Source organism: Pseudophryne corroboree, unplaced genomic scaffold, assembly GCF_028390025.1.
Source record: "Pseudophryne corroboree isolate aPseCor3 unplaced genomic scaffold, aPseCor3.hap2 scaffold_429, whole genome shotgun sequence".
Classification (NCBI taxonomy): domain Eukaryota; kingdom Metazoa; phylum Chordata; class Amphibia; order Anura; family Myobatrachidae; genus Pseudophryne; species Pseudophryne corroboree.
Window position 1 is genome coordinate 357,581 of NW_026970061.1, and position 24,336 is coordinate 381,916.

Below are 24,336 nucleotides of genomic sequence, written 5' to 3' on the forward strand. Positions count from 1 at the left end.
CTCATGTTGGCCATGCCCCAGCCCCTGAAGCATTCAAGCTGATTTCTTTCAGCAGCTTGGCACTGTAACAGCTCCAGAGCTGCTCTGTAAGGCAAGTAAAAGGGTGTGGGCCCTGCAGCACTACCTGTAGTTTGCATTGTGCATCGGAAGGCACAAAGTAAGCAGACAGGAGGAGAAGTCAGGATAGTGCACAAGGGTGTAGAAGGGAGGGGCTCAAGAAAAAAGAAGTGGAAACAGACAGCAAACTAGGCTGGAGAGAGACCTGAGACAAAGAGATCTGAATTATATGAGAGCCGACTAGGGGAAACACAAATTATGCAGTCAAGTTTCCCACATTTGGGGAAATCGCAGGGGCAGCACACCCAGAGTGCAATGGGTGAGCCTTGCCCTGGGAGAAGCAACTTCATGATCATAGTATCTAACCTGGCAGGTAAGTAGGAGTTGGGCTAGAGCTGGGGAGGGTCGCTGCTCGGGCACCCCCCTGTCAAGTGAAGGAGATCCAACTGAGGCAGCACAAGGGAACTCTTGAAAGAAGAACAAGGCTAGAGGAAGATCTGAGACAAAGAAATCTGACTTTTACCAGAGCTGACCAGAGGAAAGCACAAACACAGTCCCCCACTACCACAAATAATGCAGTTGAGTTTCCCACATTTGGGGAAATCACAGAGGTCAGCATACCCAGAATGCAATGAATGAACCTAACCCTGGGAGAACAATCTTCATGACCATGTTATCTCCTATGCAAAATAAGTATGATTTGGGATAGGGCTGGGGAGGGCCGCTGCTCAGGCACATCTCTGTCAAGTAAAGGAGATTCAACTGAGGCAGCACAAGGGAACTCTCATCTGGGGACAACAACTGCAGGGAGAACACATATTTTCAGATGAACATGGGAGGGCAGAAGGCTGCCTAATACTGAAGCACCCCCAAACAACAAACCAAATGCAACAAGATGAAGACCCATGTGCTAGAGCCAAGCCGCAGGTACATTGAATGCTAGCAAGCTGAATATTTAAATCCTTTTTGTTCCGCAGCATTCCATTGCGGAAGATTCCATGGAACCAGAGATCCTTCCATTGAGAAGGACATGCTGCCTGGATGACTACACTGTGCAAATTAAATCACGGAGCCAGTTGGCTTGTGGGTGGCTCTGGTGACTGGGTGGTTGGGTGGGTGGTGTGTCGGAAGTGGAGCGCATGCAAATGATTGTGTATCATCCAGCTAGTGAGAGAGAAAACTCATGCAGGAGTGTTCCTGCTTGTCAGTGGGTTATGCACCTTGCCAGACGTTAAATCTACATAGAGCAGCTGGAGGGGACAAGAGCAGGTTTGCAAAATATAGATAGAAGAGCATATATGCTGGCGCATTCTCCATGATTGTGTCAGCTTATGTTTTGGTGCACTGCACTTTCCTCCACTAAGTTTTAGCCATTTTTGTTAAGCTCAAGTGTAGTTGCTTCTCGGCCTTTTGGCTGTGATCTTGTATCGTGGTTGAAGGGTCTGCTGGAGGGAGGGATTGTTTTCTTCATTGGCGAAAGATCAAAGATATTCCAGGATGGAAGGCTTGGGAACACTATCTGTTTTTCAGTTGTGGAAGAGCACAGAGGTCGGATTGGACTACATTCTATAGTAAAGGATATCTTTCTATTTATTGACCCTCCCCTTATATGTGTCTGTGTTACAATAAAGCTTCGGTTTTGTGAATCCCTCACCCTCTTACACTCCACACCCATAGCCTTATTAACTGTTGTATTATTGTATACTTTAAATGTATAGTGCAGTTCATGATTTATAGTGTAGACTGGCCTGTGCTGTAGTTCTTGAACTGTACTATACCGTCAGCATTTGTATTGTGTTTTGGCTGTGCTGCAACACTGTATTTATGTGTGCAATGTTTATGTATGTTTTTTTTATGTCAATAAAGACTGCTTTTTCAAGCCAATATCTGAAAACAATCAATGTTTATCTTTGATGGCAATAAAAGTGGTATGATATTTGATGCTTTTGAAATCCAATATCTGATATGTCCCCTATCTGGGAACCATATATTAAATGGCTTTTCAGAAAAGGGAGATGGGAGAAGAGCTTTCATTACTTGTAGGACCGATGCACATAAAGAAGCAAAAAAACATACATAAACATTACACACATAAGTACCGCGTTGCGGCACAGCCAAAACACAATAGAAATGCTGATGGTATAGTACAGTTCAAGAACTACAGCACAGGCCAGCCTACACTATAAATCATGAACTGCACTATACATTTAAACTGTACAATAATACAACAGTTAATAAGGCTATGGGTGTGGAGTGTAAGAGGGTGAGGGAATCACAAGCCCGAAGCTTTATTGAAAGACTGACACATATAAGGGGAGGTTTAATAAATAGAAAGACATCCTTTACTATAGAATGTAGTCCAATCCGACCTCTGTGCTCTTCCACAATTGAAAAACGGATAGTGTTCCCAAGCCTTCCATCCTGGAATATCTTTGGTCTTTCGCCAATGAAGAAAGCAATCCCTCCCTCCAGCAGACCCTTCAACCACAATACAAGATCACAGCCAAAAGGCCGAGAAGCAACTACACTTGAGCTTAACAAAAATGGCTAAAACTTAGTGGAGGAAAGTGCAGTGCACCAAAACATAAGCTGACACAATCATGGAGAATGCGCCAGCATATATGCTCTTCTATCTATATTTTGCAAACATGCTCTTGTCCCCTCCAGCTGCTCTATGTAGATTTAACGTCTGGCAAGGTGCATAACCCACTGACAAGCAGGCACACTCCTGCATGAGTTTTCACTCTCACTAGCTGGATGATACACAATCATTTGCATGTGCTCCACCTCAGACACACCACCCACCCAACCACCCAGTCACCAGAGCCACCCACAAACCAACTGGCTCCGTGATTTAATTTGCACAGTGTAGTCATCCAGGCAGCATGTCCTTCTCAATGGAAGGATCTCTGGTTCCATGGAATCTTCCGCATTGGAATGCTGCGGAACAAAAAGGATTTAAATATTCAGCTTGCTAGCATTCAATGTACCTGCGGCTTGGCTCTAGCACATGGGTCTTCATCCTGTGGCCCTCCAGCTGCTGTGAAACTACACATCCCAGCACGCCCTGCCACAGTTTTGCTATAAGGTATGCTAAAACTGAGGCAGGGCATGCTGGGATGTGTAGTTCCATAGCAGCTGGAGGGTCGCAGGTTGAAGACCCATGTTTTAGCATGCCTGTTCTATGATGCATGTTCCGTGATGTCACAATCAGCTTGGAATGGGGTGTCTAGCAGGCATTTGCTGACAGCCACTTGAGGGAGACACACATCAGGAGATGCAGCATATCGGAGGTCTTCGATGCCTTTCCAGCAAATGCACACCACCTGCTGCTGGTCTGGACACAAAACAATGCCCACAATCGAAGTCCCAAAATGCCCAACTACAGGATTCATGTAAGTAGTGAATTTAGGAATGAATTTAGAAGTAGGAAATTAAGTTAGTTCACAAGTACATTCAAATTCAGATCTAAAGTCTAGGTAGGCCTCACGTCCTGGCAGCCGCCAGCATTTAAAAATGCCTTGATTAGAGGTACGGAATTAAATGTAGATAAGAAGTAGACACAAAATAAGACTCCGCAGAGCAGTTATCAGGTGTTTTTATCAATTGTTGCATTTAAAAAATCAAGCAATTAGGGAACACAATGTTGCAACAATGTAACCCTATTTGCAAAATAGTACTAAATAAGTTTGTCGATGTAAGACATTTGCAAAGGCGCATCCAAAACACGCTGGAAAATGCAACTGAATCTGTTTTTGGAGGCTAGAATAGGAAATGTGCATCGGTCCTACAAGTACTGAAAGCTCTTCTCCCATCTCCCTTTTCTGAAAAGCCATTTAATATATGGTTCCCAGATAGGGGACATATCAGATATTGCCTTTCAAAAGCAGCAAATATCATACCACTTCTATTGCCATCAAAGATAAACATTGATTGTTTTCAGATATTGGATTGAAAAAGCAGTCTTTATTGACATAAAGAAGCAAAAAAACATACATAAACATTACACACATAAGTACTGTGTTGCAGCACAGCCAAAACACAATACAAATGCTGTCGGTATAGTACAGTTCAAGAACTACAGTACAGGTCAGCCTACACTATAAATCATGAACTGCACTATACATTTAAACAATACAATAGTTAATAAGGCTATGGGTGTGGAGTGTAAGAGGGTGACGGAATCACAAGCCCAAAGCTTTATTAAAAGACAGACACATATAAAGGGAGGATTAATAAATACAAAGATACCCTTTACTATAGAATGTAGTCCAATCCGGTCTTTCAACTCTTCCACAACTGAAAAACGGATAGTGTTCCCAAGCCTTCCATCCTGGAATATCTTCAGTCTCTCGCCAATGAAGAAAACAATCCCTCCAGCAGACTCTTCAACCACAATACAATATCACAGCCAAAAGAGCGAGAAGCAACTACACTTGCGTTTAAACAAAATGGCTAAAACTTAGTGGAGGAAAGTGCAGTGCACCAAAACATAAGCTGACACAATCATGGAGAATGCGCCAGCATATATGCTCTTCTGTGTATATTTTCCAAACCTGCTCTTGTCCCCTCCAGTTGCTCCATGTAGATTTGACGTCTGGCAAGGTGCATAACTCACTGACAAGCAGGCACACTCCTGCATGAGTTTTCTCTCTCACTAGCTGGATGATACACATTCATTTGCATGTGCTCCACCTCCGACACACCGCCCACCCAACCACCCAGTCACCAGAGCCACCCACAAGCCAACTGGCTCCGTGATTTAATTTGCACAGTGCAGTCATCCAGGCAGCATGTCCTTCTCAATGGAATAATCTCTGGTTCCATGGAATCTTCCGCATTGGAATGCTGCGGAACAAAAAGGATTTAAACATTCAGCTTGCTAGCATTCAATGTACCTGCGGTTTGGTTCTAGCACATGGGTCTTCATCCTGTGGCCCTCCAGCTGCTGTGAAACTACACATCCCAGCATGCCCTGCCACAGTTTTGCTATTAAGGTATGCTAAAACTGAGGCAGGGCATGCTGGGATATGTAGTTCCACAGCAGCTGGAGGGTCGCAGGTTTCCTAGAAAAACTTTAAAAAGTCAATAATCTGGAGAGTTTTTGTAAGATGTTTCTTCCAGCAACCAATGAAGAAACACATTGGTACTTTCGCATGATGAGTGAGTGCTTCAGGATCTCTTGCACTTACATGTGCAGCAGAGTACTGCACTGGAAGCATGCTGGGCCCATAACCCAGAGGTAGGCAGATTGAAACTATCCTTTGCTATATGCATTTTTTTTTTGTTCATTAAAGTAATCCAAAACTGGGATTGATATTTTAGCTTTTATTTTTACTTAAAGTACAATAACTTTTACCATTTTAATTTGTTTTAATAGTATATTGACAGTATTGTTTTCTTTCAAAAATCCAATTAATTTTCTTTACCCGATTATTAAAATGGTAATTGACAAAAACAAACTACATTGTCACCAGAAGAGCAATACAAAATGTACAAGTGATATATTAAAATCATCTTTCCAGCTTGAATTTCAATGATGCATTGGGGCAACGATTTTGTGAGAAACATCTTCACCCTTAAATAAAGATTTTCTTAATTCCTTACCTGTGTGCTAATTAGATATCACCTTGTTTTCACATTAAACAGACTTCCACATGAGAAAGCAGCAAGGATGCAGTGGCGTTAATGTTTCCTGGTGTCAACCTGTATTATTTCAGTAGATATTGAAATGAGGATGCATCTTGCTGCCTTTCCAATGAAGCAAGTTTAATTTAGTAATAGGTGAAAAACCATCACTACAAATATGTTAATCAGATACTTGGCTTTGTGGACACTTTTCAGAGAACAAATTAGTTAGCATAAAAATAAAGCCAGAAAATGAAGAGCTGTTTAATCACTCAATTGGATTTTTCTGCCAGCATATTTCTTTTTCTCTGCAACCCACTGCTAAATTGTGCTTCCTAGCTGTTTTTATAAAATCACTGAATCAAATCTAACTCTGATTACATCAGAGAAGGCCAGGTACCCTACACCATAACAGGGGGTTTGAAATTTTGACTTGTCTACTTAAAGATCACCAAAATCTGATAACAAGGTCAATTAAGTCCCTGGGTGGGATTGAACCACCAACCTTTTGGTTAATAGCCTTACACACTAACTGATTGCGCCACAGCGACACTTTGCAAAACTATATACTGACAAAGGCTAATAAGCATTCATCTAGAACGATTCCTAGAAACATTTTAAAAAGTCAATAATGTGGAGAGTTTTTGTAAGATGTTTCTTCCATCAACCAATGAAGAAACACATTGGTACTTTCCCATGATGAGTGAGTGCTTCAGGATCTCTTGCACTTACATGTGCAGCAGAGTACTGTAATGGAAGCATGCTGGGTCCATAACCCAGAGGTAGGCAGATTGAAACTATCCTCTGCTATATGCATTTTTTTTGTTAATTAAAGTAATCCAAAACTGGGATTGATATTTTTGCTCTTTTATTTTTACTTAAAGTACAATAACTTTTACCATTTTAATTTGTTTTAATAGTATATTGACAGTATTGTTTTCTTTCAAAAATCCAATTAATTTTCTTTACCCGATTATTAAAATGGTAATTGACAAAAACAAACTACATTGTCACCAGAAGAGCAATACAAAATGTACAAGTGATATATTAAAATCATCTTTCCAGCTTGAATTTCAATGATGCATTGGGGCAACGATTTTGTGAGAAACATCTTCACCCTTAAATAAAGATTTTCTTAATTCCTTACCTGTGTGCTAATTAGATATCACCTTGTTTTCACATTAAACAGACTTCCACATGAGAAAACAGCAAAGATGCAGTGGCGTTAATGTTTCCTGGTGTCAACCTGTATTATTTCCATAGATATTGAAATGAGGATGCATCTTGCTGCCTTTCCAATGAAGCAAGTTTAATTTAGTAATAGGTGAAAAACCATCCCTACAAAGATGTTAATCAGATACTTGGCTTTGTGGACACTTTTCAGAGAACAAATTTGTTATCATAAAAATAAAGCCAGAAAATGAAGAGCTGTTTAATCACTCAATTGGATTTTTCTGCCAGCATTTTTCTTTTTCTCTGCAACCCACTGCTAAATTGTGCTTCCTAGCTGATTTTTTATTAAATCACTTAATCAAATCTAACTCTGATTACATCAGAGAAGGCCAGGTACCCTACACCATAAGAGGGGGTTTGCAATTTTGACTTGTCTACTTAAATATCACCAAAATCTGATCACAAGGTCAATTACGTCCCTGGGTGGGATTGAACCACCAACCTTTTGACTAATAGGCACTTAGCAACTGTATAAATGTTAAGGATAATGTTAATAAGTTAACCAATGCAAGCATTAACCCGTGCAAGTTGTACCCTGTTTTGAACTTTGAACATGAGCCCCACACCAAAGGAGGTTGGAGGTGTTTAATGCAAACTAGGGGTCAGCCAAGCGCCGCAAAAGGCCACCATGCCCTGCACGCCCCTTTTCTCTTTTCATATGCAGACGAGGGTTGAAGCCAACTTTGACCCACTGCTTGGATGACATCACCATATGCAAATCCATCTGCGGCAGGCCTTCCCCCAGGAATGCTTGCACTAGTTGTTGCATTTGGTTTGTTGTTTGGGGGTGCTTCAGTATTAGGCAGCCTTCTGCCCTCCCATGTTCATCTGAAAATATATGTTCTCCCTGCAGTTGTTGTCCCCAGATGAGAGTTCCCTTGTGCTGCCTCAGTTGAATCTCCTTTACTTGATAGAGATGTGCATGAGCAGCGGCCCTCCCCAGCCCTATTCCAAATCATACTTATTTTGCATAGGAGATACCATGGTCATGAAGATTTTTCTCCCAGGGTGAGGTTCATTCATTGCATTTTGGGTATGCTGACCCCTGTGATTTCCCCAAATGTGGGAAACTTGACTGCATTATTTGTGGTAGTGGGAGGCTGTGTTTGTGATTTCTTCTGGTCAGCTCTGGTAAAAGTCAGATTTCTTTGTCTCAGATTTTCCTTTAGCCTTGTTCTTCTTTCGAGAGTTCCCTTGTGCTGCCTCAGTTGGATCTCCTTCACTTTACAGGGGGGTACCCGAGCAGCAACCCTCCCCAGCTCTAGACCAACTCCTACTTACCTGCCAGGTGAGATACTATGATCATGAAGGTGCTTCTCCCAGGGCAAGGCTCACCCATTGTACTCTGGGTGTGCTGCTCCTGCGATTTCCCCAAATGTGGGAAACTTGACTGCATAATTTGTGTTTCCCCTGGTCGGCTCTCGTATAATTCAGATCTCTTTGTCTCAGGTCTCTCTCCAGCCTAGTTTGCTGTCTGTTTCCACTTCTCTTTTCTTCAGCCGCTTCCTTCTATACCCTTGTGCACTATCCTGACTTCTCCTCCCGTCTGCTTACTTTGTGCCTTCCAATGCACAATGCAAACTACAGGTAGTGCTGCAGGGCCCACACCCTTTTACTTGCCTTACAGAGCAGCTCTGGAGCTGTTACAGTGCCCAGCTGCTGCAAGAAATCAGCTTGAATGCTTCAGGGGCTGGGGCATAGCCAACATGAGCCCCACACCGAAGGAGGGTGGAGGTGTTTAATGCAAACTAGGGGTCAGTCATGTTGGCTATGCCCCAGCCCCTGAAGCATTCAAGCTGATTTCTTGCAGCAGCTGGGCACTGTAACAGCTCCAGAGCTGCTCTGAAAGGCAAGTAAAAGGGTGTGGGCCCTGCAGCACTACCTGTAGTTTGCATTGTGCGTTGGAAGGCACAAAGTAAGCAGACAGGAGGAGAAGTCAAGAGAGTCCACAAGGGTATAGAAGGGAGGGGCTCAAGAAAAAAGAAGTGGAAACAGACAGCAAACTAGGCTGGAGAGAGACCTGAGACAAAGAGATCTGAATTATATGAGAGCCGACCAGGGGAAACACAAATTATGCAGTCAAGTTTCCCACATTTGGGGAAATCGCAGGGGCAGCACACCCAGAGTGCAATGGGTGAGCCTTGCCCTGGGAGAAGCACCTACATGATCATAGTATCTCACCTGGCAGGTAAGTAGGAGTTGGGCTAGAGCTGGGGAGGGTCGCTGCTCGGGCACCCCCCTGTCAAGTGAAGGAGATCCAACTGAGGCAACACAAGGGAACTCTCGAAAGAAGAACAAGGCTAGAGGAAGATCTGAGACAAAGAAATCTGACTTTTACCAGAGCTGACCAGAGGAAAGCACAAACACAGTCCCCCACTACCACAAATAATGCAGTTGAGTTTCCCACATTTGGGGAAATCACAGGGGTCAGCATACCCAGAATGCAATGAATTAACCTAACCCTGGGAGAACAATCTTCATGACCATGGTATCTCCTATGCAAAATAAGTATGATTTGGGATAGGGCTGGGGAGGGCCGCTGCTCAGGCACATCTCTGTCAAGTAAAGGAGATTCAACTGAGGCAGCACAAGGGAACTCTCATCTGGGGACAACAACTGCAGGGAGAACACATATTTTCAGATGAACATGGGAGGGCAGAAGGCTGCCTAATACTGAAGCACCCCCAAACAACAAACCAAATGCAACAACTAGTAAAAGCATTCCTGGGAGAAGGTCTGCAGAAGACGGATTTGCATACGGTGATGTCATCCAAGCAGTGGGCCAAAGTTGGCTGGAACCCTCATCTGCATATGCAAAGAAAAAAGGGTTATGCAGGGCATGGCGGCCTTTTGCGGCGCTTGGATGACCCCTAGTTCGCATTAAACACCTCCATTCTCCTTCGGTGTGGGGCTCATGTTGGCTATGCCCCAGCCCCTGAAGTATTCAAGCTGATTTCTTGCAGCAGCTGGGCACTGTAACAGCTCCAGAGCTGCTCTGTAAGGCAAGTAAAAGGGTGTGGGCCCTGCAGCACTACCTGTAGTTCGCATTGTGCGTTGGAAGGCACAAAGTAAGCAGACAGGAGAAGTCAGGAGAGTGCACAAGGGCATAGAAGGCAGGGGCTCAAGAAAAGAGAAGTGGAAACAGACAGCAAACTAGGCTAAAGAGAGACCTGAGACAAAGAGATCTGAATTATACGAGTAGCCGACCAGAGGAAACACAAATTATGCAATCAAGTGTCCCACATTTGGGGAAATCGTAGGAGCAGCACACCCAGAGTGCAATGGGTGAGCCTTGCCCTGGGAGAAGCACCTTCCTGATCATAGTATCTCACCTGGCAGGTAAGTAAGAGTTGGGCTTGAGCTGGGGAGGGTCGCTGCTCGGGCACCCCCCTGTCAAGTGAAGGAGATCCAACTGAGGCAGCACAAGGAAACTCTCAAAAAGAGAACAAGGCTAGAGGAAGATCTGAGACAAAGAAATCTGACTTTTACCAGAGCTGACCAGAGGAAAACACAAAAACAGTCCCCCACTACCACAAATAATGCAGTTGAGTTTCCCACATTTGGGGAAATCACAGGGGTCAGCATACCCAGAATGCAATGAATGAACCTCATCCTGGGAGAACAGTCTTTATGACCATGGTATCTACTATGCAAAATAAGTATGATTTGGGATAGGGCTGGGGAGGGCCGCTGCTCAGGCACATCTCTGTCAAGTAAAGGAGATTCAACTGAGGCAGCACAAGGGAACTCTCATCTGGGGACAACAACTGCAGGGAGAACACATATTTTCAGATGAACATGGGAGGGCAGAAGGCTGCCTAATACTGAAGCACGCCCAAACAACAAACCAAATGCAACAACTAGTACAAGCATTCCTGGGGGAAGGTCTGCAGAAGACGGATTTGCATACGGTGATGTCATCCAAGCAGTGGGCCAAAGTTGGCTGGAACCCTCATCTGCATATGAAAAGAGAAAAGGGGTATGCAGGGCATGGCGGGCTTTTGCGGCGCTTGGATGACCCTTAGTTCGCATTAAACACCCCCACCCTCCTTCGGTGTGGGGCTCATGTTGGCCATGCCCCAGCCCCTGAAGCATTCAAGCTGATTTCTTGCAGCAGCTTGGCACTGTAACAGCTCCAGAGCTGCTCTGTAAGGCAAGTAAAAGGGTGTGGGCCCTGCAGCACTACCTGTAGTTTGCATTGTGCATTGGAAGGCACTTAAGAAAAGAGAAGTGGAAACAGACAGCAAACTAGGCTGGAGAGAGACCTGAGACAAAGAGATCTGAATTATACGAGAGCCGACCAGGGGAAACACAAATTATGCAGTCAAGTTTCCCACATTTGGGGAAATCGCAGGAGCAGCACACCCAGAGTGCAATGGGTGAGCCTTGCCCTGGGAGAAGCACCTACGTGATCATAGTATCTCACCTGGCAGGTAAGTAGGAGTTGGGCTAGAGCTGGGGAGGGTCGCTGCTCGGGTACCCCCCCTGTCAAGTGAAGGAGATCCAACTGAGGCAGCACAAGGGAATTCTCGAAAGAAGAACAAGGCTAGAGGAAGATCTGAGACAAAGAAATCTGACTTTTACCAGAGCTGACCAGAGGAAAACACAAACACAGTCTCCCACTACCACAAATAATGCTGTCGAGTTTCCCACATTTGGGGAAATCACAGGGGTCAGCATACCCAGAATGCAATGAATGAACCTCATACTGGGAGAATAATCTTCATGACCATGGTCTCTCCTATGCAAAATAAGTATGATTTGGGATAGGGCTGGGGAGGGCCGCTGCTCAGGCACATCTCTGTCAAGTAAAGGAGATTCAACTGAGGCAGCATAAAGGAACTCTCATCTGGGGACAACAACTGCAGGGAGAACACATATTTTCAGATGAACATGGGAGGGCAGAAGGCTGCCTAATACAGAAGCACCCCCAAACAACAAACCAAATGCAACAACTAGTGCAAGCATTCCTGGGGGAAGGCCTGCAGCAGATGGATTTGCATATGGTGATGTCATCCAAAGCAGTGGGTCAAAGTTGGCTTCAACCCTCGTCTTTATATGAAAAGAGAAAAGGGGCGTGCAGGGCATGGCGGCCTTTTGCGGCGCTTGGATGACCCCTAGTTCGCATTAAACACCTCCACCCTCCTTCGGTGTGGGGCTCATGTTGGCTATGCCCCAGCCCCTGAAGCATTCAAGCTGATTTCTTGCATTAGCTGGGCACTGTAACTGCTCCAGAGCTGCTCTGTACGGCAAGTAAAAGGGTGTGGGCCCTGCAGCACTACCTGTAGTTTGCATTGTGCATTGGAAGGCACAAAGTAAGCAGACGGGAGAAGTAAGGATAGTGCGCAAGGCCATAGAATGGAGCGGCTTAAGAAAAGAGAAGTGGAAACAGACAGCAAACTAGGCTGGAGAGAGACCTGAGACAAAGAGATCTGAATTATACCAGAGCCGACCAGGGGAAACACAAATTATGCAGTCAAGTTTCCCACATTTGGGGAAATCGCAGGGGCAGCACATCCAGAGTGCAATGGGTGAGCCTTGCCCTGGGAGAAGCACCTTCATGATTATAGCATCTCACCTGGCAGGTAAGTAGAAGTTGGGCTAGAGCTGGGGAGAGTCGCTGCACGGGCACCCCCCTGTCAAGTGAAGGAGATCCAACTGAGGCAGCACAAGGGAACTCTCGAAAGAAGAACAAGGCTAGAGGAAGATCTGAAACAAAGAAATCTGACTTTTACCAGAGCTGACCAGAGGAAAGCACAAACACAGTCCCCCACTACCACAAATAATGCAGTTGAGTTTCCCACATTTGGGGAAATCACAGGGGTCAGCATACCCAGAATGCAATGAATGAACCTCACCCTGGGAGAACAATCTTCAAGACCATGGTCTCTCCTATGCAAAATAAGTATGATTTGGGATAGGGCTGGGGAGGGCCGCTGCTCAGGCACATCTCTGTCAAGTAAAGGAGATTCAACTGAGGCAGCACAAGGGAACTCTCATCTGGGGACAACAACTGCAGGGAGAACACATATTTTCAGATGAACATGGGAGGGCAGAAGGCTGCCTAATACTGAAGCACCCCCAAACAACAAACCAAATGCAACAACTAGTGCAAGCATTCCTGGGGGAAGGCCTGCAGCAGATGGATTTGCATATGGTGATGCCATCCAAGCAGTGGGTCAAAGTTGGCTTCAACCCTCGTCTGCATATGAAAAGAGAAAAGGGGCGTGCAGGGCATGGCGGCCTTTTGCGGCGCTTGGATGACCCCTAGTTCGCATTACACACCTCCACCCTCCTTCGGTGTGGGGCTCATGTTGGCTATGCCCCAGCCCCTGAAGCATTCAAGCTGATTTCTTGCAGCAGCTGGGCACTGTAACTGCTCCAGAGCTGCTCTGTAAGGCAAGTAAAAGGGTGTGGGCCCTGCAGCACTACCTGTAGTTTGCATTGTGCGTTGGAAGGCACGAAGTAAGCAGACGGGAGAAGTCAGGATAGTGCGCAAGGGCATAGAAGGGAGCGGCTCAAGAAAAGAGAAGAGGAAACAGACAGCAAACTAGGCTTGAGAGAGACCTGAGACAAAGAGATCTGAATTATACGAGAGATGACCAAGGGAAACACAAATTATGCAGTCAAGTTTCCCACATTTGGGGAAATCGCAGGGGCAGCACAACCAGAGTGCAATGGGTGAGCCTTGCCCTGGGAGAAGCACCTTCATGATCATAGTATCTCACCTGGCAGGTAAGTAGGAGTTGGGCTAGAGCTGGGGAGGGTCACTGCTCGGGCACCCCCCTCTCAAGTGAAAGAGATCCAACTGAGGCAGCACAAGGGAACTCTCGAAAGAAGAACAAGGCTAGAGGAAGATCTGATATAAAGAAATCTGATTTTTACCAGAGCTGACCAGAGGAAAGCACAAACACAGTCCCCCACTACCACAAATAATGCAGTCGAGTTTCCCACATTTGGGGAAATCACAGGGGTCAGCATACCCAAAATGCAATGAATGAACCTCACCCTCGGAGAACAATCTTCATGAAAATGGTATCTCCTATGCAAAATAAGTATGATTTGGGATAGGGCTGGGGAGGGCCGCTGCTCAGGCACATCTCTGTCAAGTAAAGGAGATTCAACTGAGGCAGCACAAGGGAACTCCCATCTGGGGACAACAACTGCAGGGAGAACACATATTTTCAGATGAACATGGGAGGGCAGAAGGCTGCCTAATACTGAAGCACCCCCAAACAACAAACCAAATGCAACAACTAGTACAAGCATTCCTGGGGGAAGTTCTGCAGAAGACGGATTTGCATACGGTGATGTCATCCAAGCAGTGGGCCAAAGTTGGCTGGAACCCTCATCTGCATATGAAAAGAGAAAAGGGGTATGCAGGGCATGGCGGCCTTTTGCGGCGCTTGGATGACCCTTAGTTCACATTAAACACCCCCACCCTCCTTCGGTGTGGGGCTCATGTTTGCTATGCCCCAGCCCCTGAAGCATTCAAGCTGATTTCTTGCAGCAGCTGGGCACTGTAACAGCTCCAGAGCTGCTCTGTACGGCAAGTAAAAGGGTGTGGGCCCTGCAGCACTACCTGTAGTTTGCATTGTGCATTGGAAGGCACTTAAGAAAAGAGAAGTGGAAACAGACAGCAAACTAGGCTGGAGAGAGACCTGAGACAAAGAGATCTGAATTATACGAGAGCCGACCAGGGAAAACACAAATTATGCAGTCAAGTTTCCCACATTTGGGGAAATCGCAGGAGCAGCACACCCAGAGTGCAATGGGTGAGCCTTGCCCTGGGAGAAGCACCTACGTGATCATAGTATCTCACCTGGCAGGTAAGTAGGAGTTGGGCTAGAGCTGGGGAGGGTCGCTGCTCGGGTAACCCCCTGTCAAGTGAAGGAGATCCAACTGAGGCAGCACAAGGGAATTCTCGAAAGAAGAACAAGGCTAGAGGAAGATCTGAGACAAAGAAATCTGACTTTTACCAGAGCTGACCAGAGGAAAACACAAACACAGTCCCCCACTACCACAAATAATGCTGTCGAGTTTCCCACATTTGGGGAAATCACAGGGGTCAGCATACCCAGAATGCAATGAATGAACCTCACACTGGGAGAATAATCTTCATGACCATGGTATCTCCTATGCAAAATAAGTATGATTTGGGATAGGGCTGGGGAGGGCCGCTGCTCAGGCACATCTCTTTCAAGTAAAGGAGATTCAACTGAGGCAGCATAAGGGAACTCTCATCTGGGGACAACAACTGCAGGGAGAACACATATTTTCAGATGAACATGGGAGGGCAGAAGGCTGCCTAATACTGAAGCACCCCCAAACAACAAACCAAATGCAACAACTAGTGCAAGCATTCCTGGGGGAAGGCCTGCAGCAGATGGATTTGCATATGGTGATGTCATCCAAAGCAGTGGGTCAAAGTTGGCTTCAACCCTCGTCTGCATATGAAAAGAGAAAAGGGGCGTGCAGGGCATGGCGGCCTTTTGCGGCGCTTGGATGACCCCTAGTTCGCATTAAACACCTCCACCCTCCTTCGGTGTGGGGCTCATGTTGGCTATGCCCCAGCCCCTGAAGCATTCAAGCTGATTTCTTGCAGTAGCTGGGCACTGTAACTGCTCCAGAGCTGCTCTGTACGGCAAGTAAAAGGGTGTGGGCCCTGCAGCACTACCTGTAGTTTGCATTGTGCATTGGAAGGCACAAAGTAAGCAGACGGGAGAAGTAAGGATAGTGCGCAAGGCCATAGAATGGAGCGGCTTAAGAAAAGAGAAGTGGAAACAGACAGCAAACTAGGCTGGAGAGAGACCTGAGACAAAGAGATCTGAATTATACGAGAGCCGACCAGGGGAAACACAAATTATGCAGTCAAGTTTCCCACATTTGGGGAAATCGCAGGGGCAGCACATCCAGAGTGCAATGGGTGAGCCTTGCCCTGGGAGAAGCACCTTCATGATTATAGTATCTCACCTGGCAGGTAAGTAGAAGTTGGGCTAGAGCTGGGGAGAGTCGCTGCACGGGCACCCCCCTGTCAAGTGAAGGAGATCCAACTGAGGCAGCACAAGGGAACTCTCGAAAGAAGAACAAGGCTAGAGGAAGATCTGAAACAAAGAAATCTGACTTTTACCAGAGCTGACCAGAGGAAAGCACAAACACAGTCCCCCACTACCACAAATAATGCAGTTGAGTTTCCCACATTTGGGGAAATCACAGGGGTCAGCATACCCAGAATGCAATGAATGAACCTCACCCTGGGAGAACAATCTTCAAGACCATGGTCTCTCCTATGCAAAATAAGTATGATTTGGGATAGGGCTGGGGAGGGCCGCTGCTCAGGCACATCTCTTTCAAGTAAAGGAGATTCAACTGAGGCAGCACAAGGGAACTCTCATCTGGGGACAACAACTGCAGGGAGAACACATATTTTCAGATGAACATGGGAGGGCAGAAGGCTGCCTAATACTGAAGCACCCCCAAACAACAAACCAAATGCAACAACCAGTGCAAGCATTCCTGGGGGAAGGCCTGCAGCAGATGGATTTGCATATGGTGATGCCATCCAAGCAGTGGGTCAAAGTTGGCTTCAACCCTCGTCTGCATATGAAAAGAGAAAAGGGGCGTGCAGGGCATGGCGGCATTTTGCGGCGCTTGGATGACCCCTAGTTCGCATTACACACCTCCACCCTCCTTCGGTGTGGGGCTCATGTTGGCTATGCCCCAGCCCCTGAAGCATTCAAGCTGATTTCTTGCAGCAGCTGGGCACTGTAACTGCTCCAGAGCTGCTCTGTAAGGCAAGTAAAAGGGTGTGGGCCCTGCAGCACTACCTGTAGTTTGCATTGTGCGTTGGAAGGCACGAAGTAAGCAGACGGGAGAAGTCAGGATAGTGCGCAAGGGCATAGAAGGGAGCGGCTCAAGAAAAGAGAAGTGGAAACAGACAGCAAACTAGGCTGGAGAGAGACCTGAGACAAAGAGATCTGAATTATACGAGAGATGACCAAGGGAAACACAAATTATGCAGTCAAGTTTCCCACATTTGGGGAAATCGCAGGGGCAGCACAACCAGAGTGCAATGGGTGAGCCTTGCCCTGGGAGAAGCACCTTCATGATCATAGTATCTCACCTGGCAGGTAAGTAGGAGTTGGGCTAGAGCTGGGGAGGGTCGCTGCTCGGGCACCCCCCTCTCAAGTGAAAGAGATCCAACTGAGGCAGCACAAGGGAACTCTCGAAAGAAGAACAAGGCTAGAGGAAGATCTGATATAAAGAAATCTGATTTTTACCAGAGCTGACCAGAGGAAAGCACAAACACAGTCCCCCACTACCACAAATAATGCAGTCGAGTTTCCCACATTTGGGGAAATCACAGGGGTCAGCATACCCAGAATGCAATGAATGAACCTCACCCTGGGAGAACAATCTTCATGACCATGGTATCGCCTATGCAAAATAAGTATGATTTGGGATAGGGCTGGGGAGGGCCGCTGCTCAGGCACATCTCTGTCAAGTAAAGGAGATTCAACTGAGGCAGCACAAGGGAACTCTCATCTGGGGACAACAACTGCAGGGAGAACACATATTTTCAGATGAACATGGGAGGGCAGAAGGCTGCCTAATACTGAAGCACCCCCAAACAACAAACCAAATGCAACAACTAGTGCAAGCATTCCTGGGGGAAGGCCTGCAGCAGATGGATTTGCATATGGTGATGTCATCCAAACAGTGGGTCAAAGTTGGCTTCAACCCTCGTCTGCATATGAAAAGAGACAAGGGGCGTGCAGGGCATGGCGGCCTTTTGCGGCGCTTGGATGACCCCTAGTTCGCATTACACACCTCCACCCTCCTTCGGTGTGGGGCTCATGTTGGCTATGCCCCAGCCCCTGAAGCATTCAAGCTGATTTCTTGCAGCAGCTGGGCACTGTAACTGCTCCAGAGACGCTCTGTAAGGCAAGTAAAAGGGTGTGGGCCCTGCAGCACTACCTGTAGTTTGCATTGTGCGTTGGAAGGCACGAAGTAAGCAGACGGTAGAAGTCAGGATAGTGCGCAAGGGCATAGAAGGGAGCGGCTCAAGAAAAGAGAAGTGGAAACAGACAGCAAACTAGGCTGGAGAGAGACCTGAGACAAAGAGATCTGAATTATACGAGAGCCGACCAGGGGAAACACAAATTATGCAGTCAAGTTTCCCACATTTGGGGAAAACGCAGAAGCAGCACACCCAGAGTGCAATGGGTGAGCCTTGCCCTGGGAGAAGCACCTTCATGATCATAGTATCTCACCTGGCAGGTAAGTAGGAGTTGGGCTAGAGCTGGGGAGGGTCGCTGCTCGAGCATCCCCCTGTCAAGTAAAGGAGATTCAACTGAGGCAGCACAAGGGAACTCTCATCTGGGGACAACAACTGCAGGGAGAACACATATTTTCAGATAAAAATCTTGGTCATGCTCTGGTTTCTCTTCAGAACGAACAAATCTTTCGCCTTTTACTAAAGATTTCCGTGGAGAGGAGCAAAACCGAGTTTTATCTCAATTTTTGCATGCCCCATCTTTTTGGGGTTTCTTTTATCGGTTTAAAGATAGAATGAGTGTGCTTTAATGTAAGCTCATTTGCATAGAAATGACAGTAAATGTTTGTTTCTTTTCAAACAGAACTTTCTTGACCATGCTACTTGCTTGAAAGATCTGGGAGCACATGGAATACAGTACAAACCATGCTTATAGCAAGGAGAAGACAGGTGAGAAATCTGCTTTCTTTCAAATTGGGCGCTCACTTTGATCTGAATGAGGACTGCTGGCACGGCACTCAGGCGACAGGTGGAATCTTGGTCATGCTCTGGTTTCTCTTCAGAACGAACAAATCTTTCGCCTTTTACTAAAGATTTCCGTGGAGAGGAGCAAAACTGAGTTTTATCTCAATTTTTGCATGCCCCATATTATTGGGGTTTCTTTTATCGGATTAAAGACAGAACGAGTGTGCTTTCTTGTTAGCTTTAATGTAAGTTTATTTGCAGAACAATGACAATAAATGTCTGTTTCTTTTCAAGCAGAACTTTCTTGACCATACTAATTGCTTGAAAGATCTGGGAGCACATGGAAAAGAGTACAAACCATGCTTATAGCAAGGGGAAGCCTGGTGAGAAATCTGCTTTCTTTCTTTCAAATTGGGTGCTCACTTTGAGCTGAATGAGGACTGCTGGCATGGCACTCAGGCGACAGGTGGAATCTTGGTCATGCTCTGGTTTCTCTTCAGAACGAACAAATCTTTCGCCTTTTACTAAAGATTTCCGTGGAGAGGAGCAAAACTGAGTTTTATCTCAATTTTTGCATGCCCCGTCTTATTGGGGTTTCTTTTATCAGTTTAAAGATAGAACGAGTGTGCTTTAATGTAAGCACATTTGCATAGAAATGACAGTAAATGTTTGTTTCTTTTCAAACAGAACTTTCTTGACTATACTAATTGCTTGAAAGATGTGGGAGCACATGGAAAAGAGTACAAACCATGTTTATAGCAAGGGGAAGCCTGGTGAGAAATCTGCTTTCTTTCTTTCTTTCAAATTGGGTGCTCACTTTGAGCTGAATGAGGACTGCTGGCATGGCACTCAGGCGACAGGTAGAATCTTGGTCATGCTGTGGTTTCTCTTCAGAACGAACAAATCTTTCGCCTTTTACTAAAGATTTCCGTGAAGAGGAGCAAAACTGAGTTTTATCTCAATTTTTGCATGCCCCATCTTATTGGGGTTTTATTTTATCGGTTTAAAGATAGAACGAGTGTGCTTTAATGTAAGCTCATTTGCATAGAAATGACAGTCAATGTTTGTTTCTTTTCAAACAGAACTTTCTTGACCACACTAATTGTTTGAAAGATCTGGGAGCACATGGAAAAGAGTACAAACCATGTTTATAGCAAGGGGAAGCCTGGTGAGAAATCTGCTTTCTTTCATTCAAATTGGGTGCTCACTTTGAGCTGAATGAGAACTGCTGGCATGGCACTCAGGCGACAGGTGGAATCTTGGTCATGCTCTGGTTTCTCTTCAGAACTAACAAATATTTCGCCTTTTATTAAAGATTTCCGTGGAGAGGAGCAAAACTGAGTTTTATCTCAATTTTTGCATGCCCCATATTATTGGGGTTTCTTTTATCAGTTTAAAGACAGAACGAGTGTGCTTTCTTGTTAGCTTTAATGTAAGTTTATTTGCATAACAATGACAGTAAATGTTTGTTTCTTTTCAAACAGAACTTTCTTGACCATGCTACTTGCTTGAAAGATCTGGGAGCACATGGAAAACAGTACAAACCATGCAGTATCACAAGAGCCTTTATTTGATCTTTCATGAAGATAGAGCAGAATTGAGGACACGTCAACAATTTCTGCCAAAGGTGGTTCATCTTTCCACATGGTGCCTTTGGCCACTGACACCTTCGTTGAGTCAAAGTCTCTGGCTGTGGTCAGAACTTTGAAAATTTATGTCACCAGAACGGTTCAGATTAGGAAAACAGAGGCTCTGTTTGTCCTGTATGCTCCCAACAGGATTGGGTGTCCTGCTTCCATGCAGACCATTATGCGCTGAATCTGTGGTAAGATTCAGCATGCTCATTCCACGGCAGGATTGCCGTTACTGAATTAGGTGAAGACCCATTCTACTAGAAAGGTGGGTTCATCCTGGGCAGCTGGTCGGGGAGTCTCAGCATTGCAACTTTGCCGAGCAGCTATTTAGTAAACACTTTTGCTAAGTTTTACAAGTTTGATACCTTGGCTGATGATAACCTCAAGTTGGGTCATTCGGTGCTGCAGAGTCGTACGCACTCTCCCACCCGTTCAAGAGCTTTGGTATAACCCCATGGTTCTTAATGTGACCCCAGCATCCTCTAGGTCGTATGAGAAAATAGGATTTTAATACCTACTGGTAAATCCTTTTCTCTTAGTACGTAGAGGATGCTGGGCACCCGTCCCAGTCCATACTGTGTCTGCAGTTATTACTTGTGGTTATACACATGTTGTGTTACGGTTCTGGTCAGCTTTTTGCTGCAATTGTTCATGCCGTTGGCTTGTGTTCTGTTGAATGCCACGTTCTGCGGCATGCTTAAGGTGTGAGCTGGTAAGATGCTCACCTTAGTTTAACAATAAATCCTTTCCTCGAAATGTCCGTCTCCCTGGGCACAGTTCCTATAAGTGGAGTCTGGAGGAGGGGCATAGAGGGAGGAGCCAGTTCACACCCTTTGAAAGTCTTAAAGTGCCCATGTCTCTTGCGGATCCCGTCTATACCCCATGGTTCTTAATGTGACCCCAGCATCCTTTACGGACTAAGAGAAAAGGATGCCCTTGTGTACTATCCTGACTTCTCCTCCCGTCTGCTTACTTTGTGCCTTCCAACGCACAATGCGAACTACAGGTGGTGCTGCAGGGCCCACACCCTTTTACTTGCCTTACAGAGCAGCTCTGGAGCTGTTACAGTGCCCAGCTGCTGCAAGAAATCAGCATGAATGCTTCAGGGGATGGGGCATGGCCAACATGAGCCCCACACCAAAGGAGGGTGGGGGTGTTTAATGCAAACTAGGGGTCATCCAAGCACTGCAAAAGGCCGCCATGCCCTGCATGCCCCTTTTCTCTTTTTATATGCAGATGAGGGTTCCAGCCAACTTTGGCCCACTGCTTGGATGACATCACCGTATGCAAATCCGTCTGCTGCAGACCTTCCCCCAGGAATGCTTGTACTAGTTGTTGGATATGGTTTGATATTTGATGGTGCTTCAGTATTAGGCAGCCTTCCGCCCTCCCATGTTCATCTGAAAAGATGTGGTCTCCCTGCAGTTGTTGTCCCCAGACGAGAGTTCCCTTGTGCTTCCTCAGTTGAATCTCCTTAACTTGACGGGGGAGGGGCTGCCCGAGCTGCCACCCTCCCCAGCCCTATCCCAACTCATACTTATTTTACATATTAGATCTCTTGATCATGAAGATTGTTCTCACAGGGTGAGGTTCATCCATTATATTTTAAAATAGGAAGGTACAAATTACATATTTGAATTGCATCTATGTGCTGGATTCAAATGCCCCCCCCCTTCCTTTCTCAATTGTGCCCGTCAGCAGCTATTCTAAGGTTGCTGCCAATGGGTGTGACACATTAATTTCTTCTGTGGGGTACACTGGACTCCACAAGGATTCACATTGGGGTGTAGAGTAGGATCTTGATCTGAGGCACCAACCGGCTCAAAGCTTTTGACTGTTCCCAAGATGCTCAGCGCATCCTCCTCTATAACCCCGCTTCCATGAACAGGGAGCTCAGTTTGTAGTTGGTGCCTTCAGTAGCAGGCCACTTAACAGGGGCCTGCCTCAGGCAGCCTATTCTTAGCTATTAATTTTGACAAGAAAAGAAGAACTTGTTTTATGAGAATCTACAAGGGCTGCAGCAGGCTAGGTCTAATAGACATCTTTACTGCAGCTTCATCACTCCCAGCGGCGCTGTATACTCCCGTGCCCTGGTTGCTGGGTCACTGCAGCGGAGGCTCCGGTTTCTTCCTAAGGTCAGTCACACACACACACCGCCCTTCCGGATCACGAGGCCGCTGATTAAGGGGAGCGTGGCCGTAGGGGGTGGGCCGTGTGCGCACTGGGGTGGACACTGATTACTGGGCAGCCGCTCCACTAGCCACCAGGTACAGTTAAGGAGCACAGGTCTGGGGGTTTTTCTCCTATATTAACCCAATTTTGTACTGCCCGCAGCGCATTGTGATAGGTAATAGGGCCTGATTCAGGTTGGATTGCAATCACAATAAGCGATCCAACTGCAAAAATTGCTAAGAGCATACGCATGTGCCTGCATGCGATCGCCTCTGCCTGTCAATCGGGGCAGGGGGGGAGAGTGGGGTCAGCAACACTCCATTTCCAAGTCAGGGATGGAGCAGTGCGGGGGCAAGGCTTCAAAATGGGGTCTGCAATGGAGGAGACACAGGGGGCGTGGTCACAGCGGCTGTATGACATCACATTCAGCCGCTGTGATCACAAAAATGGTGGCGGCTTCCTGCGCGCACATACAGTCTGCACCAGCAGGAGGCTACACCATTGTTTATGATCACGCTGAACTGCAGTGCGACTGCAATTACAGCATGGTCAAGAAGGGAGGTGTCATACTGGGTGGCCATGCCCTGTCACTGTGCAGGAGCCAGCACCGCTTACACACTAGTCCCCGGGTGCAGCACCCAACCCCCGGGACACCCGGAGCAACAAAATGTAGATTCAGGCCACCAGGCCACGCCCCTACCTATGAAATCATGCCTCCTTTTTACCATTGCGCTGCTTATTTGCACGCACTGCATTACAATCTCCCTCGACACCTCTCTGGGTGTCACCAGTGATAGTGACACCTCTGCCATGCTTGTAGCAGCTAGTCCAAAGATCTATGCCTCAAGCCCTGAGTGTTTGCCCTTGTGACTTGTTGATCATCATAGCGAAGCAGATGCTTACAGAAAACTGCAGGGGCTTAGATTGAAAATAAAAAAAATTGATGGGTATAAGGTAGAGAGGAGCGGGTTCGGTTCTCCGAGAACCGAATTCCCCACGAACTCCACGTGGTTTACACTGGTCTGAGGCAGGCTCGGTTGTTCCCGCCTGACTCGGAAAACCTGAACAAGGGAAAATGTCATCATCCCGCTGTCGGATTCTCGCGAGATTCGGATATTATATATAGAGCAGCGCGTTGCCGCCATTTTTACTCGTGCATTGAAGAGAGAGCGGAGAGGACGTGGCTATGTTCTCTCAGTGGAAATCTCAATATCAGTGCTCAGTATCAGTGGTTACTTATTGCTGCTCAGTAATACTAGTAGTGTGTCTCTCCTGCTCAGTGTCAGTTCTCAGTAGTATCCTCATCAGTGCTCAGTATCACTGCTCATTGTCTTGTGCTGCATTGTGGTGCTCAGCATACTACAGTACATTACTAATAGTCCAGTGCTGCATCTTGCTGCTCAGTGTCAGTTCTAGTATCCTCATCAGTGCTCACTATCACTGCTCATTGCATTGTGGTGTTCTGTATACTACAGTAATATAGTAACATATAGTAACATAGTTTTTGAGGTTGAATAGAGGCAAATTGCCCATCGTGTTCAACCTGTTTTAAGTTGTGATGATTCTACATACTTGCTGAATAATGTTTTATGACTAGTTAGCTACTATAACTCATGTTACCCCCGGATTAACCATGTTGATATTTTAAGTATTATAACCTTGGATAGCTTTTTCATTCAGAAATGTATCCATTCCTTTTTTAAATCCAATTACAGAGTCCGCCATTACCACCTTCCCTGGCAGGGAATTCCACATCCTGATTGCCCTAACAGTGAAGAAACCTTTCCTCCATTGCGTTCTGAACTTTCCTCCAGTCGCAGCGAGTGACCACGTGTTCTTTTAATAAATAATTCCTCTGATAACTCTTTGTTA

The 24,336-nt window shown here is 46.2% G+C and overlaps 23 non-coding genes and 3 pseudogenes across 23 annotated transcripts; 7 read left to right on the forward strand and 19 right to left on the reverse strand.

Moving 5' to 3' along the window:
• Positions 1-303: 303 nt before the first annotated feature.
• Positions 304-438, reverse strand: LOC135025964 (U1 spliceosomal RNA; annotated as a pseudogene).
• A 152-nt stretch (positions 439-590) lies between these two features.
• Positions 591-754, reverse strand: LOC135026029 (U1 spliceosomal RNA). Its single transcript, XR_010222698.1, has one exon. It is a non-coding gene; the product is annotated as a U1 spliceosomal RNA (small nuclear RNA).
• Positions 755-7,875: 7,121 nt separating this feature from the next.
• Positions 7,876-8,039, forward strand: LOC135026041 (U1 spliceosomal RNA). Its single transcript, XR_010222710.1, has one exon. It is a non-coding gene; the product is annotated as a U1 spliceosomal RNA (small nuclear RNA).
• Positions 8,040-8,191: 152 nt separating this feature from the next.
• Positions 8,192-8,354, forward strand: LOC135025928 (U1 spliceosomal RNA). Its single transcript, XR_010222611.1, has one exon. It is a non-coding gene; the product is annotated as a U1 spliceosomal RNA (small nuclear RNA).
• Positions 8,355-8,972: 618 nt separating this feature from the next.
• On the reverse strand, positions 8,973-9,114 carry LOC135025948 (U1 spliceosomal RNA; annotated as a pseudogene).
• A 152-nt stretch (positions 9,115-9,266) lies between these two features.
• LOC135025929 (U1 spliceosomal RNA) lies at positions 9,267-9,430 on the reverse strand. The gene has a single exon (XR_010222612.1). It is a non-coding gene; the product is annotated as a U1 spliceosomal RNA (small nuclear RNA).
• Positions 9,431-10,101: 671 nt separating this feature from the next.
• LOC135025924 (U1 spliceosomal RNA) lies at positions 10,102-10,265 on the reverse strand. The gene has a single exon (XR_010222607.1). It is a non-coding gene; the product is annotated as a U1 spliceosomal RNA (small nuclear RNA).
• Positions 10,266-10,417: 152 nt separating this feature from the next.
• On the reverse strand, positions 10,418-10,581 carry LOC135025904 (U1 spliceosomal RNA). The gene has a single exon (XR_010222589.1). It is a non-coding gene; the product is annotated as a U1 spliceosomal RNA (small nuclear RNA).
• Positions 10,582-11,196: 615 nt separating this feature from the next.
• Positions 11,197-11,359, reverse strand: LOC135025938 (U1 spliceosomal RNA). The gene has a single exon (XR_010222621.1). It is a non-coding gene; the product is annotated as a U1 spliceosomal RNA (small nuclear RNA).
• Positions 11,360-11,512: 153 nt separating this feature from the next.
• LOC135025933 (U1 spliceosomal RNA) lies at positions 11,513-11,676 on the reverse strand. Its single transcript, XR_010222616.1, has one exon. It is a non-coding gene; the product is annotated as a U1 spliceosomal RNA (small nuclear RNA).
• Positions 11,677-12,359: 683 nt separating this feature from the next.
• On the reverse strand, positions 12,360-12,511 carry LOC135025957 (U1 spliceosomal RNA; annotated as a pseudogene).
• A 152-nt stretch (positions 12,512-12,663) lies between these two features.
• On the reverse strand, positions 12,664-12,827 carry LOC135025975 (U1 spliceosomal RNA). Its single transcript, XR_010222646.1, has one exon. It is a non-coding gene; the product is annotated as a U1 spliceosomal RNA (small nuclear RNA).
• A 671-nt stretch (positions 12,828-13,498) lies between these two features.
• Positions 13,499-13,661, reverse strand: LOC135025946 (U1 spliceosomal RNA). Its single transcript, XR_010222629.1, has one exon. It is a non-coding gene; the product is annotated as a U1 spliceosomal RNA (small nuclear RNA).
• Positions 13,662-13,813: 152 nt separating this feature from the next.
• LOC135026025 (U1 spliceosomal RNA) lies at positions 13,814-13,977 on the reverse strand. Its single transcript, XR_010222694.1, has one exon. It is a non-coding gene; the product is annotated as a U1 spliceosomal RNA (small nuclear RNA).
• Positions 13,978-14,592: 615 nt separating this feature from the next.
• LOC135025931 (U1 spliceosomal RNA) lies at positions 14,593-14,755 on the reverse strand. Its single transcript, XR_010222614.1, has one exon. It is a non-coding gene; the product is annotated as a U1 spliceosomal RNA (small nuclear RNA).
• Positions 14,756-14,907: 152 nt separating this feature from the next.
• Positions 14,908-15,071, reverse strand: LOC135025903 (U1 spliceosomal RNA). The gene has a single exon (XR_010222588.1). It is a non-coding gene; the product is annotated as a U1 spliceosomal RNA (small nuclear RNA).
• A 672-nt stretch (positions 15,072-15,743) lies between these two features.
• LOC135025954 (U1 spliceosomal RNA) lies at positions 15,744-15,906 on the reverse strand. The gene has a single exon (XR_010222635.1). It is a non-coding gene; the product is annotated as a U1 spliceosomal RNA (small nuclear RNA).
• Positions 15,907-16,058: 152 nt separating this feature from the next.
• Positions 16,059-16,222, reverse strand: LOC135025986 (U1 spliceosomal RNA). Its single transcript, XR_010222657.1, has one exon. It is a non-coding gene; the product is annotated as a U1 spliceosomal RNA (small nuclear RNA).
• Positions 16,223-16,893: 671 nt separating this feature from the next.
• On the reverse strand, positions 16,894-17,056 carry LOC135025947 (U1 spliceosomal RNA). The gene has a single exon (XR_010222630.1). It is a non-coding gene; the product is annotated as a U1 spliceosomal RNA (small nuclear RNA).
• Positions 17,057-17,208: 152 nt separating this feature from the next.
• Positions 17,209-17,372, reverse strand: LOC135026020 (U1 spliceosomal RNA). The gene has a single exon (XR_010222689.1). It is a non-coding gene; the product is annotated as a U1 spliceosomal RNA (small nuclear RNA).
• Positions 17,373-18,043: 671 nt separating this feature from the next.
• On the reverse strand, positions 18,044-18,206 carry LOC135025955 (U1 spliceosomal RNA). The gene has a single exon (XR_010222636.1). It is a non-coding gene; the product is annotated as a U1 spliceosomal RNA (small nuclear RNA).
• Positions 18,207-18,350: 144 nt separating this feature from the next.
• LOC135025981 (U5 spliceosomal RNA) lies at positions 18,351-18,466 on the forward strand. Its single transcript, XR_010222652.1, has one exon. It is a non-coding gene; the product is annotated as a U5 spliceosomal RNA (small nuclear RNA).
• Positions 18,467-18,736: 270 nt separating this feature from the next.
• LOC135025978 (U5 spliceosomal RNA) lies at positions 18,737-18,852 on the forward strand. The gene has a single exon (XR_010222649.1). It is a non-coding gene; the product is annotated as a U5 spliceosomal RNA (small nuclear RNA).
• Positions 18,853-19,138: 286 nt separating this feature from the next.
• Positions 19,139-19,254, forward strand: LOC135025983 (U5 spliceosomal RNA). The gene has a single exon (XR_010222654.1). It is a non-coding gene; the product is annotated as a U5 spliceosomal RNA (small nuclear RNA).
• A 278-nt stretch (positions 19,255-19,532) lies between these two features.
• On the forward strand, positions 19,533-19,648 carry LOC135025990 (U5 spliceosomal RNA). The gene has a single exon (XR_010222661.1). It is a non-coding gene; the product is annotated as a U5 spliceosomal RNA (small nuclear RNA).
• A 275-nt stretch (positions 19,649-19,923) lies between these two features.
• LOC135026000 (U5 spliceosomal RNA) lies at positions 19,924-20,039 on the forward strand. The gene has a single exon (XR_010222670.1). It is a non-coding gene; the product is annotated as a U5 spliceosomal RNA (small nuclear RNA).
• The last annotated feature ends 4,297 nt before the right edge of the window (positions 20,040-24,336 follow it).